This window comes from Crinia signifera, chromosome 12, assembly GCF_055691185.1.
Source record: "Crinia signifera chromosome 12, ASM5569118v1, whole genome shotgun sequence".
Classification (NCBI taxonomy): Eukaryota; Metazoa; Chordata; class Amphibia; order Anura; family Myobatrachidae; genus Crinia; species Crinia signifera.
This window is the reverse complement of record NC_139228.1, coordinates 61,979,549-61,992,528: the sequence shown is the minus strand read 5'-3', so window position 1 is coordinate 61,992,528 and position 12,980 is coordinate 61,979,549. Positions and strand designations below refer to the sequence as shown.

The 12,980-nt window shown below is 45.3% G+C and overlaps 1 protein-coding gene across 1 annotated transcript in view; it reads left to right on the top strand.

The window, feature by feature from the left end:
- The first annotated feature begins 304 nt into the window (after window positions 1-304).
- AMN (amnion associated transmembrane protein) overlaps window positions 305-12,980 on the top strand; it is an 87,216-nt gene continuing 74,540 nt past the window's right edge. Inside the window, exon 1 of the mRNA XM_083165927.1 lies at window positions 305-425. The gene's annotated coding sequence lies outside the window, so the exon portion shown is untranslated. The remainder of the gene's footprint in view (window positions 426-12,980) is intronic.

Below are 12,980 nucleotides of genomic sequence, written 5' to 3'. Positions count from 1 at the left end.
TCACCTGAGACTCTGTGTGGAGACCTGGAAACCATGTACCTTGGTACATAACTACAGATTTATCTGTCCAGTTGATCTGGTGGGAACCCAAATCTGTAATGTATGGGATTATAACAATTAAACATTTGCTCCCAAACACTGTAAAGTGGTCATTCATACATATAGGTTACAGCCATCTGCTTTTACAAATGCATCCAAGCAATGGTTTTTGTCTGTGTTCCAGCATTTGGGAGTAAATGGTTAATAGTCATATATTCCCATACATCACCAGGTGTTTGCTCTCATCAGACTGATTGGACCCAAGCCCACCTTGTCCAGCACCTGAAGGGTATTACTTCATTAACTGAGCAAGTTCAATTTCACACAGAACAGCTCTGAGAGGCAGAGAGAGAAGTAGTGCTTGGAGGATGCAGGGGTGACGCCAGGTAGGTTACATGCGTGTGTGTATGTATATATGTGCTATTATCATGTGGCTTTACAGTACGTTATTATATTGCTAGTGTCAGTACTGTTATCTACCTGCCTGCAATCCAGAGACAGGTGTGCAGCCTGAGCCAGGGTCATACAACAGGCAAGGATGGAACCTATCACCAGTATACTGCACTGTACATACTAATACCGTATATTAGTCTAATTATTCATGTGTATACATATGGTAGTGTCATTCATGTATTCATATACAGTATCCTGGTGATAGATTCATGTATACATGTACAGTGCTACTAATAAAAAATATAAATAAATGACCTTACCATATGTATACATGAATAATGACACCTTTACCACCATATATATATACACATGAATAATGATAGAACCTAGCACTTCTATCTTACTCCAATGTACATGTGTGTCCAGGGGACTATGTACTAACTCCGCCTTGGAGCCGGCGCTCCCCGTCCTGCGTCCCTGCTTCTACCGCTTCACCTGTCCAGCTGCAAGACAGGCGGCGGCACCAGCAGCGTGGAGTTGTAGCTGCAGCCCGCTGTCCTGCCGAGGCTGCGCTTACAAAAGGCGGCAGCGCTGCGCTTTAATGGCCGTAAGCGCTATATCCGCGGCAGCTCAGCACAGCCTATTATGGCCACATATGCATAGCTCTGGTCCTTACTCCCAGTCACCGCTCTGCAGCGGCATCCAATCAGCTGCCACCAAATCCAGCCCCCTAATTTTTTTGCTGAATGATAGCGTTGCCAACCAATGTATCAGCAACTGGCACCTTGTTAGAGATGGCCAATCAGTGCAGTTAAATCAACCAACTATCATAGTCTATGGTTGCCATTGATGGTGATACTAGAACCAGCTATTCATGGTAATGAAATAAACAATGTGATGGATGACCATCGATAGTTGTAGCTATCGATGGTCATCCATTTTCTTTGACTGGCTGGCCAGTGGGCCGATCTGAATGTGGGGACGGGACTTCAGGGTTAATGGGGGTGAAGCTTTGCACCGTGTCCCTACACCTTAAAACTGGGGTAGCCAACCCTAGTCCTCGAGAGCTACCAACAGTGCATGTTTTGCAGGTCTCCTCGCATGGGTCCTCCAAACTGCGGCCCTCCAGATGTTGTAAAACTACAAATCCCAGCATGCCTTGCCACAGCTTTAACACTCCCTTATAGCTAAACTGTGGCAAGGCATGCTGGGATTTGTAGTTTCACAACATCTGGAGGGCCGCAGTTTGAGGACCCATGCCTCACAGAATCACAAGTGAGCTAATTAGCTCCATCTGTGTAATGTGTCAGTGATTAATGAGTGCAGCTGTGCAGCAGCTAGCTTGTCCGGAAAATGTGAACTGTTGGTAGCTCTCGAGGGTTAGGGTTGGCTACCACTGCCTTAAAACAAAACCGGTATTGTTGTGAAATCGATGGAGGAAAACCATTTAGTTCTCCCCCATCGATGGCAAAAGTATTTGACATCGCTCATAAACCATCGATGATTTCGTATCAATGATGGTGAATGGCCATTCCTACCATTGTCCCTGTATTGTTATTACTATTTGCCTTAGGCATCCGGACTCATGATATGTTGACTCTTGGTCGACCACTAATGGTCGTCAGTGGGTAGGACATTTAAATGTTCAATATACTCAAAGTCAACAGTGACAAGTCGACACAAGCAAAAGGTCGACAGATAGTTGACACAAGTTTTTCATGTTTTTTTTGTTGTTTCGACCGACTTGGTTCATTCTTTATCATCCACTATGAAGTGGAGGGAGAATAGAATAGTGTGCCCGAAGCATGGCGAGCGCAGCAGTACACTTTTATACGGTGTCCCTGTGGACATAGACACAAATAAACATGAAAAACTCATGTCAACCTCTTGCTTGTGTGACCTTCTGACACTGTCGGCCTTAAGTATGTCGACCACTTAAAGGTGTCAACCTGCCTTTATGTGTAAGGTGCATTGCTACTGAGTGTGGCCGTTATGTTTACAGGTCATTACTACTGTGGCCTTAAGTGTGTCGCTACTACTGTGGCAGTTATGTTTAAGGCGCATTACTACTGTGGCCATTATGTGCATCACTACTGCTGTGACTGTTATATGTAACGGGTATTCCTACTGTGGCAGTTATGTGTCTCGCTACTACTGTGTCCGTTATGTGTAAGGGGCATTACTAATGTGGCCGTTATGTTTAAACGGCCTTATTGTGGCAGGTGTGTGTGTGTGTGTGTGTGTGTGTCCCTACTACTGTGGGCGTTGTGTGTTAATGCAACTGTAGCCTTTGTGTCATGAGCATTACTACTGTGGCCGTTATATGTATCAATATTGCTGTGGCCGTTATGGGTAAGGGGAATTACTATTGTGGCCGTTATGGGTTAGGGGTATTACTACTGGGGCCATTATGTGTGTCATTACTGCTGTGGCTGTGAAAGGAGCGTTACTATTACTGCCGTGGCCGTGTGTGTGTGTCATTACTACTATGGCTGGTGTGTGTGAGGGGTATTACTACTCTGGCTGTTATGTGAAAGGGGCATTACTACTGTGGCCATTATGGGTAAGGGGCATTACTACTGTGGCCATTATGTGCATCACTACTGATGAGCCCATTATGGCTAAGGGGCATTACTACTGTAGTCATTAAGTGTGTTACTACTACTGTGGCCATTTTTGTGAAGGGGCATTACTACTGTGGCCCTTATGGGTAAGGGGCATTATTACTGTAGCCATTAAGTGTGTCACTACTACTGTGGGCGTTAGGTTTAAGGGGCATCACTACTGTGGCTGTTGTGTGTCACTACTCCCCCTGTGGTGTGTGTGTGTGTGTGTGTGTGTGTGTGTAAGGGGCATTACCACTGTGGCCATTATGGGTAAGGGACATTATTACTGTGGCCGTTATGGGTAAGGGGCATTACTACTGTGGCCCATGTGTGTCACTACTATTGTGGCCGTTATGGGTAAAGGGCATTACCACTGTGGCCGTTATGGGTAAGGGACATTATTACTGTGGCCGTTATGGGTATGGGACATTATTACTGTGGCCGTCATGGGTAAGGGATATTATTACTGTGGCAGTTATGGGTAAGGGGCATTACTACTGTGGCCCATGTGTGTCACTGCTATTGTGGCCAGTACATGTAAAGGGCATTACTACTGTGACCGTTATGGGTAAGGGGCATTTCTACTGTGGCCATTGTGTGTGTAAGGGGCATTACTACTGTGGTGTCACTACTACTTTGGGTGTTGTGTAAGGGGCATTACTACTGTGGCCCATGTGTGTCACTACTATTGTGACCAGAAAATGTAAGGGGCATTACTACTGTGGCCCATGTGTGTCACTATTATTTTGGCCAGTACATGTAAAGGGCATTCCTACTGTGGCCTTTATGGGTAAGGGGTACTATTACTTTGGCCATTATGTACGTCCCTACTGTTATGGGTAAGGGACAGTATTACTGTGGCTATTATGTGTCTTACTATGGGTAAGAGGCATTATTATTGTAGCCGTTATGTTTAAAGGGCATTACTACTGTGGCCATTAAGTGTGTCACTACTACTGTGAGCGTTGTGTTTAAGGGGCATCTCTACTGTGGCTGTTGTGTGTCCCTACTCCGCCTGTGTGTGTGTGTGTGTGTGTGTGTGTAAGGGGCATTACTACTGTGGCCCATGTGTGTCACTACTATTGTGGCCAGTACATGTAAAGGGCATTACTACTGTGGCCGTTAGGGGTAAGGGGCATTACTACTGTGACCGTTATATTTTAAGGGCATTCCTACTGTGGCCTTTATGGGTAAGGGGTACTATTACCGTGGCCATTATGTACATCCCTGCTGTTATGGGTAAGGGACAGTATTACTGTGGCCGTTATGGGTAAGGAACATTACTACTGTGGCCCATGTGTGTCACTACTATTGTGGCCAGTACATGTAAAGGACATTATTACTGTGGCCGTTATGGGTAAGGGACACTACTACTGTGGCCGTTGTGTGTGTGTGTGTGTGTGTGTAAGGGGCATTACTACTTTGGAGCGTCACTACTACTTTGGGCGTTGTGTAAGGGGCATTACTACTGTGGCCCATGTGTGTCACTACTATTGTGGCCAGTACATGTAAAGGGCATTACTACTGTGGCCGTTATGGGTAAGGGGCATTACTGCTGTGGCCATCATGTGCATCACTACTGCTGTGGCCATCATGTGCATCACTACTGCCGTGGCAGTTATGTGTAAGGGGTATTACTACTGTGGCCATTATGTGTCTCACTACTACTGTGTCCGGTATGTGTAAGGGGCATTGCTAATGTGGCCGTTATGTTTAAATGGCATTATTGTGGCAGGTGTGTGTGTCCCTACTACTGTGGGGGTTGTGTTAATGCAACTGTAGCCTTTGTGTCATGAGCATTACTACTGTGGCCGTTATATGTATCAATATTGCTGTGGCCGTTATGGGTAAGGGGCATTACTATTGTGGCCATTATGGGTTAGGGGTATTACTACTGCGGCCATTATGTGCATCATTACTGCTGTGGCTGTTATGTAAAAGGAGCGTTACTATTACTACCGTGGCCGTGTGTGTGTGTGTCATTACTACTGTGGCTGGTGTGTGTGAGGGGCATTACTACTGTAGCCATTAAGTGTGTCACGACTACTGTGGGCGTTACGTTTAAGGGGCATCACTACTGTGGCTGTTGTGTGTCACTACTCCCCCTGTGGCCTGTGTGCGTAAGGGGCATTACCACTGTGGCCATTATTTACATAGTTTACATAGTAGGTAAGGCTGAAAAAAGACTTGCGTCCATCTAGTTCAACCTGGTATAGATATCCATTGCTGATTTGGTAGGTTCTGCTATTTTACAGACAAATTATATTTCTTATTTGTACCCATGGATGTTTTTCCCCAGTAAATGTTTGTCCAACTTTGCCTTGAACGCATTTAATGAGCCAGCCAATACCACCTCTCTGGGAAGAGAGTTCCAGAGTTTGACTGTTCTGACCGTAAAGAAATTCTTTCTACTAGCTGAATGAAATCTTTTTTCTTCTAATCTATACTCATGCCCTCGCGTCCTAGATTCCTTTCTAGTAGAAAATAGGGTGTGTGACAGTTCCTTATATTGGCCCTTGATATACTTGTACATGTTGAGCATGTCCCCCCTTAAACGTCTCTTTTCTAATGTAAATAGTCCCAAATTGCTTAATCTCTCCCCGTAGCTTAAATTCTCCATTCCTCTAATAAGCTTTGTTGCTCGCCTTTGGACTTTTTCTAATTCTATGATGTCCTTTTTATAGTGTGGGGCCCAGAACTGTACTCCGTACTCTAGGTGAGGTCGCACCAATGCTTTATATAGTGGCATAATTACCCTTGAGTCCCTAGTTTCCATTCCCCTCTTAATACATGCCAGAATTTTGTTGGCCTTTTTTGTAGCTACATTACAATGGGCACTACATCCTAGATTGCTGTCTATTTGGACTCCTAGATCCTTTTCAAGTATGGAATTACCCAGTTCCTCTCCGCTAAGGTTGTAACTTGCACACTGGTTGTGTCTCCCAAGGTGCATAACCTTACATTTATCTACATTGAACCTCATCTTCCATTTTTTAGCCCACTCATCTAGAATTGCAAGATCATTTTGAAGCATGGTGACATCTTCTGGTGATTTGATGACTTTGCTAAGTTTTGTATCGTCCGCAAAGATGGATACATTGCTGAGTAACCCTATCCCAATATCGTTAATAAAAATGTTAAACAAAATGGGCCCCAAAACCGAGCCCTGGGGCACTCCACTTAGTACCGGTATCATATCTGATACGGCACCATTCACAACCACTCTTTGTTCTCTATTACATAGCCAATTCCCTACCCATCTGCAGATAATTTCACCCAATCCTAGGTTCTCCATTTTATTAATCAATCTCTTGTGTGGGACAGTAATCTCTTGTGTGGGACAGTAAGGGACATTATTACTGGGGCATTACTACTGTGGCCCATGTGTGTCACTACTATTGTGGCCAGTACATGTAAAGGGCATTACTACTGTGACCGTTACGGGTAAGGGGCATTACTACTGGGACCGTTATATTTTAAGGGTATTCCTACTGTGGCCTTTATGGGTAAGGGGTACTATTACTTTGGCCATTATGTACGTCCCTACTGTTATGGGTAAGGGACAGTATTACTGTGGCTATTATGTGTCTTACTATTGCTGTGGCCGTTATGGGTAAGAGGCATTATTACTGTAGCCGTTATGTTTAAAGGGCATTACTACTGTGGCCATTAAGTGGGTCACTACTACTGTGAGCGTTGTGTTTAAGGGGCATCTCTACTGTGGCTGTTGTGTGTCCCTACTCCGCCTGTGTGTGTGTGTGTGTGTGTGTGTGTGTAAGGGGCATTACTACTGTGGTGTGTCACTACTACTTTCGGAGTTGTGTAAGGGGCATTACTACTGTGGCCCATGTGTGTCACTACTATTGTGGCCGTTATGGGTCAAGGGCATTATTACTGTGTCCATTATGGGTAAGGGACATTATTACTGTGGCATTTATGGGTAAGGGGCATTACTACTGTGGCCCATGTGTGTCACTACTATTGTGGCCGTTATGGGTCAAGGGCATTATTGCTGTGGCCGTTATGGGTAAGGGACATTATTACTGTGGCCGTTATGGGTAAGGGACATTATTACTGTGGCCGTTATGGGTATGGGACATTACTAGTGTGGCCCATGTGTGTCACTACTATTGTGGCCAGTACATGTAAAGGGCATTACTACTGTGACCGTTATGGGTAAGGGGCATTTCTACTGTTGCCATTTGTTTGTTTGTGTGTGTGTGTGTAAGGGGCATTACTACTGTGGTTTGTCTACTCCTTTTGTGTTGTGTAAGGGGCATTACTACTGTGGCCCATGTGTGTCACTACTATTGTGGCCGTTATGGGTCAAGGGCATTATTACTGTGTCCATTATGGGTAAGGGACATTACTACTGTGGCATTTATGGGTAAGGGGCATTACTACTGTGGCCCATGTGTGTCACTACTATTGTGGCCGTTATGGGTCAAGGGCATTATTACTGTGGCCGTTATGGGTAAGGGACATTATTACTGTGGCCGTTATGGGTATGGGACATTACTAGTGTGGCCCATGTGTGTCACTACTATTGTGGCCAGTACATGTAAAGGGCATTACTACTGTGACCGTTATGGGTAAGGGGCATTTCTACTGTTGCCATTTGTTTGTTTGTTTGTGTGTGTGTGTGTAAGGGGCATTACTACTGTGGTTTGTCTACTCCTTTTGTGTTGTGTAAGGGGCATTACTACTGTGGCCCATGTGTGTCACTACTATTGTGGCCAGAAAATGTAAGGGGCATTACTACTGTGGCCCATGTGTGTCACTATTATTTTGGGCAGTACATGTAAAGGGCGTTACTACTGTGGCCGTTACGGGTAAGGGGCATTACTACTGTGACCGTTATATTTTAAGGGTATTCCTACTGTGGCCTTTATGGGTAAGGGGTACTATTACTTTGGCCATTATGTACATCCCTACTGTTATGGGTAAGGGACAGTATTACTGTGGCTATTATGTGTCTTACTATTGCTGTGGCCGTTATGGGTAAGAGGCATTATTACTGTAGCCGTTATGTTTAAAGGGCATTACTACTGTGGCCATTAAGTGTGTCACTACTACTGTGAGTGTTATGTTTAAAGAGCATCTCTACTGTGGCTGTTGTGTGTCCCTACTCCGCCTGTGTGTGTGTGTGTGTAAGTAAGGGTGCATTACTACTGTGGTGTGTCACTACTACTTTGGGTGTTGTGTAAGGGGCATTACTACTGTGGCCCATGTGTGTCACTACTATTATGGCCAGTACATGTAAAGGACATTATTACTGTGGCCGTTATGGGTAAGGGACATTATTACTGTGGCAATTGTGTAAGGGGCATTACTACTGTGGCCCATGTGTGTCACTACTACTGTGGCTGTTATGGGTAAAGGGCATTACTACTGTGGCCGTTATGGGTAAAGGGCATTACTACTGTGGCCGTTATGGGTAAAGGGCATTACTACTGTGGCCGTTATGGCTAAGGGACATTATTACTGTGGCCGTTATGGGCATTACTACTGTGGCCCATGTGTGTCACTACTATTGCGGCCAGTACATGTAAAGGGCATTACTACTGTGGCCGTTATGGGTAATGGGTACTATTACTGTGGCCATTATGTACATCCCTGCTGTTATGGGTAAGGGACATTATTACTGTGGCCGTTATGGGTAAGGGACATTACTACTGTGGCCCATGTGTGTCACTACTATTGTGGCCAGTACATGTAAAGAGCATTACTACTGTGGCCATTATGGGTAAGGGGCATTACTGCTGTGGCCATCATGTGCATCACTACTGCTGTGGCCGTCATGTGCATCACTACTGCTGTGGCAGTTATGTGTAAGGGTTATTACTACTGTGGCAGTTATGGGCATCACGGCTACTGTGGCATTTAGGTGTAAGGGGCATTACTACTATGACCGTTATATTTTAAGGGCATTCCTACTGTGGCCTTTATGGGTAAGGGTTACTATTACTTTGGCCATAATGTACGTCCCTCCTGTTATGGGTAGGGGACAGTATTACTGTGGCTATTATGTGTCTTACTATTGATGTGGCCGTTATGGGTAAAAGGCATTATTATTGTAGCCGTTATGTTTAAAGGGCATTACTACTGTGGCCATTAAGTGTGTCACTACTACTGTAAGAGTTGTGTTTAAGGGGCATTACTACTGTGAAGTGTCACTACTACTTTGTTTGTTGTGTAAGGGGCATTACTACTGTGGCCCATGTGTGTCACTACTATTGTGGCCAGTACATGTAAAGGGCATTACTACTGTGGCCGTTATGGGTAAGGGGCATTACTACTGTGACCGTTATATTTTAAGGGCATTCCTACTGTGGCCCATGTGTGTCACTACTTTTTTGGCCAGTACATGTAAAGGACATTATTACTGTGGCCGTTATGGGTAAGGGACACTACTACTGTGGCCGTTATGGGTAAGGGACACTACTACTGTGGCCGTTGTGTGTGTGTGTGTGTGTGTGTGTGTAAGGGGTATTAGTACTGTGGCGCGTCACTACTACTTTGGGCGTTGTGTAAGGGGCATTACTACTGTGGCCCATGTGTGTCACTACTATTGTGGCCAGTACATGTAAATGGCATTACTACTGTGGCCGTTATGGGTAAGGGGCATTACTGCTGTGGCCGTCATGTGCATCACTACTGCTGTGGCAGTTATGTGTAAGGGTTATTACTACTGTGCCAGTTATGGGCATCACGGCTACTGTGGCATTTAGGTGAAAGGGGTATTACTACTGTGGCCATTATGTGTCTCACTACTACTGTGTCCGGTATGTGTAAGGGGCATTGCTAATGTGGCTGTTATGTTTAAATGGCATTATTGTGGCAGGTGTGTGTGTGTCCCTACTACTGTGGGTGTTGTGTTAATGCAACTGTAGCCTTTGTGTCATGAGCATTTCTACTGTGGCCATTGTTTGTGTGTGTGTGTGTGTAAGGGGCATTACTACTGTGGCCCATGTGTGTCACTACTATTGTGGCCAGAAAATGTAAGGGGCATTACTACTGTGGCCCATGTGTGTCACTATTATTTTGGCCAGTACATGTAAAGGGCATTACTACTGTGGCCGTTACGGGTAAGGGGTACTATTACTTTGGCCATTATGTACGTCCCTACTGTTATGGGTAAGGGACAGTATTACTGTGGCTATTATGTGTCTTACTATTGCTGTGGCCGTTATTGATAAGAGGCATTATTACTGTAGCCATTATGTTTAAAGGGCATTACTACTGTGGCCATTAAGTGTGTCACTACTACTGTGAGCGTTATGTTTAAGGGGCATCTCTACTGTGGCTGTTGTGTGTCCCTACTCCGCGTGTGTGTGTGTAAGTACTACTTTGGGCGTTGTGTAAGGGGCATTACTACTGTGGCCCATGTGTGTCACTACTATTGTGGCCAGTACATGTAAAGGACATTATTACTGTGGCAATTGTGTAAGGGGCATTACTACTGTGGCCATTATGTGCATCACTACTGCTGAGGCCATTATGGGTAAGGGACATTACTACTGTAGTCATTAAGTGTATTACTACTACTGTGGCCGTTTTTGTGAAGGGGCATCACTACTGTGGCTGTTGTGTGTCACTACTCCCCCTGTGGCCTGTGTGTGTGTGTGTGTGTGTGTGTAAGGGGCATTACCACTGTGGCCATTATGGGTAAGGGACATTATTACTGTGGCCGTTATGGGTAAGGGGCATTACTACTGTGGCCCATGTGTGTCACTACTACTGTGGCCGTTATGGGTAAAGGGCATTACTACTGTGGCCGTTTTAGGTAAGGGACATTATTACTGTGGCCGTTATGGCTAAGGGAAATTATTACTGTGGCCGTTATGGGCATTACTACTGTGGCCCATGTGTGTCACTACTATTGTGGCCAGTACATGTAAAGGGCATTACTACTGTGGCCGTTATGGGTAAGGGTTATTACTTCTGTGGCCATTATGTGTCTCACTACTACTGTGGGCGTTACGTTTAAGGGGCATCACTACTGTGGCTGTTGTGTGTCACTACTCCCCCTGTGCCCTGTGTGTGTAAGGGGCATTACCACTGTGGCCATTATGGGTAAGGGACATTATTACTGTGGCATTTATGGGTAAGGGGAATTACTACTGTGGTGTCTACTACTTTGGGTGTTGTGTAAGGGGCATTACTACTGTGGCCCATGTGTGTCACTATTATTTTGGCCAGTACATGTAAAGGGCATTACTACTGTGGCCGTTACGGGTAAGGGGCATTACTACTGGGACCGTTATATTTTAAGGGTATTCCTACTGTGGCCTTTATGGGTAAGGGGTACTATTACTTTGGCCATTATGTATGTCCCTACTGTTATGGGTAAGGGACAGTATTACTGTGGCTATTATGTGTCTTACTATTGCTGTGGCCGTTATGGGTAAGAGGCATTCTTACTGTAGCCGTTATGTTTAAAGGGCATTACTACTGTGGCCATTAAGTGTGTCACTACTACTGTGAGCGTTATGTTTAAGGGGCATCTCTACTGTGGCTGTTGTGTGTCCCTACTCCGCCTGTGTGTGTGTGTGTGTGTGAGGGGCATTACTACTGTGGTGTGTCACTACTACTTTGGCTGTTATGGGTAAGGGGCATTACTACTGTGGCCCATGTGTGTCACTACTATTGTGGCCAGTACATGTAAAGGGCATTACTACTGTGGCTGTTATGGGTAAGGGGCATTACTACTGTGACCGTTATATTTTAAGGGCATTCCTACTGTGGCCTTTATGGGTAAGGGGTACTATTACTGTGGCCGTTATGTACATATCTGCTGTTATGGGTAAGGGACATTATTACTGTGGCCGTTATGGGTAAGGGGCACTACTGCTGTGGCCGTCATGTGCATCACTACTGCTGTGGCCGTCATGTGCATCACTACTGCTGTGGCCGTCATGTGCATCACTACTGCTGTGGCCGTCATGTGCATCACTACTGCTGTGGCCGTCATGTGTACGGGTTGTTACTACTGTGGCAGTTATGGGCATCACGGTTACTGTGGCATTTAGGTGTAATGGGTATTACTACTGTGGCCATTATGTGTCTCACTACTACTGTGTCCGGTATGTGTAAGGGGCATTACTAATGTGGCCGTTATGTTTAAATGGCATTATTGTGGCAGGTGTGTGTGTCCCTACTACTGTGGGTGTTGTGTTAATGCAACTGTAGCCTTTGTGTCAGGAGCATTACTACTGTGGCCGTTATATGTATCAATATTGCTTTGGCCGTTACGGGTAAGGGGCATTACTACTATGACCGTTATATTTTAAGGGCATTCCTACTGTGGCCTTTATGGGTAAGGGGTACTATTACTTTGGCCATTATGTACGTGCCTACTGTTATGGGTAAGGGACAGTATTACTGTGGCTATTATGTGTCTTACTATTGCTGTGGCCGTTATGGGTAAGAGGCATTATTATTGTAGCCGTTATGTTTAAAGGGCATTACTACTGTGGCCATTAAGTGTCACTACTACTGTGAGCGTTGTGTTTAAGGGGCATCTCTACTGTGGCTGTTGTGTGTCCCTACTCCGCCTGTGTGTGTGTGTGTGTAAGGGGCATTACTACTGTCGTGTGTCACTACTACTTTGGGTGTTGTGTAAGGGGCATTACTACTGTGGCCCATGTGTGTCACTACTATTGTGGCCAGTACATGTAAAGGGCATTACTACTGTGGCCGTTATGGGTAAGGGACAGTGCTACTGTGACCGTTATTTTTTAAGGGCATTCCTACTGTGGCCTTTATGGGTAAGGGGTACTATTACTGTGGCCATTATGTACATCCCTGCTGTTATGGGTAAGGGACAGTATTACTGTGGCCGTTATGGGTAAGGGACATTACTACTGTGGCCCATGTGTGTCACTACTATTGTGGCCAGTACATGTGAAGGACATTATTACTGTGACCGTTATGGGTAAG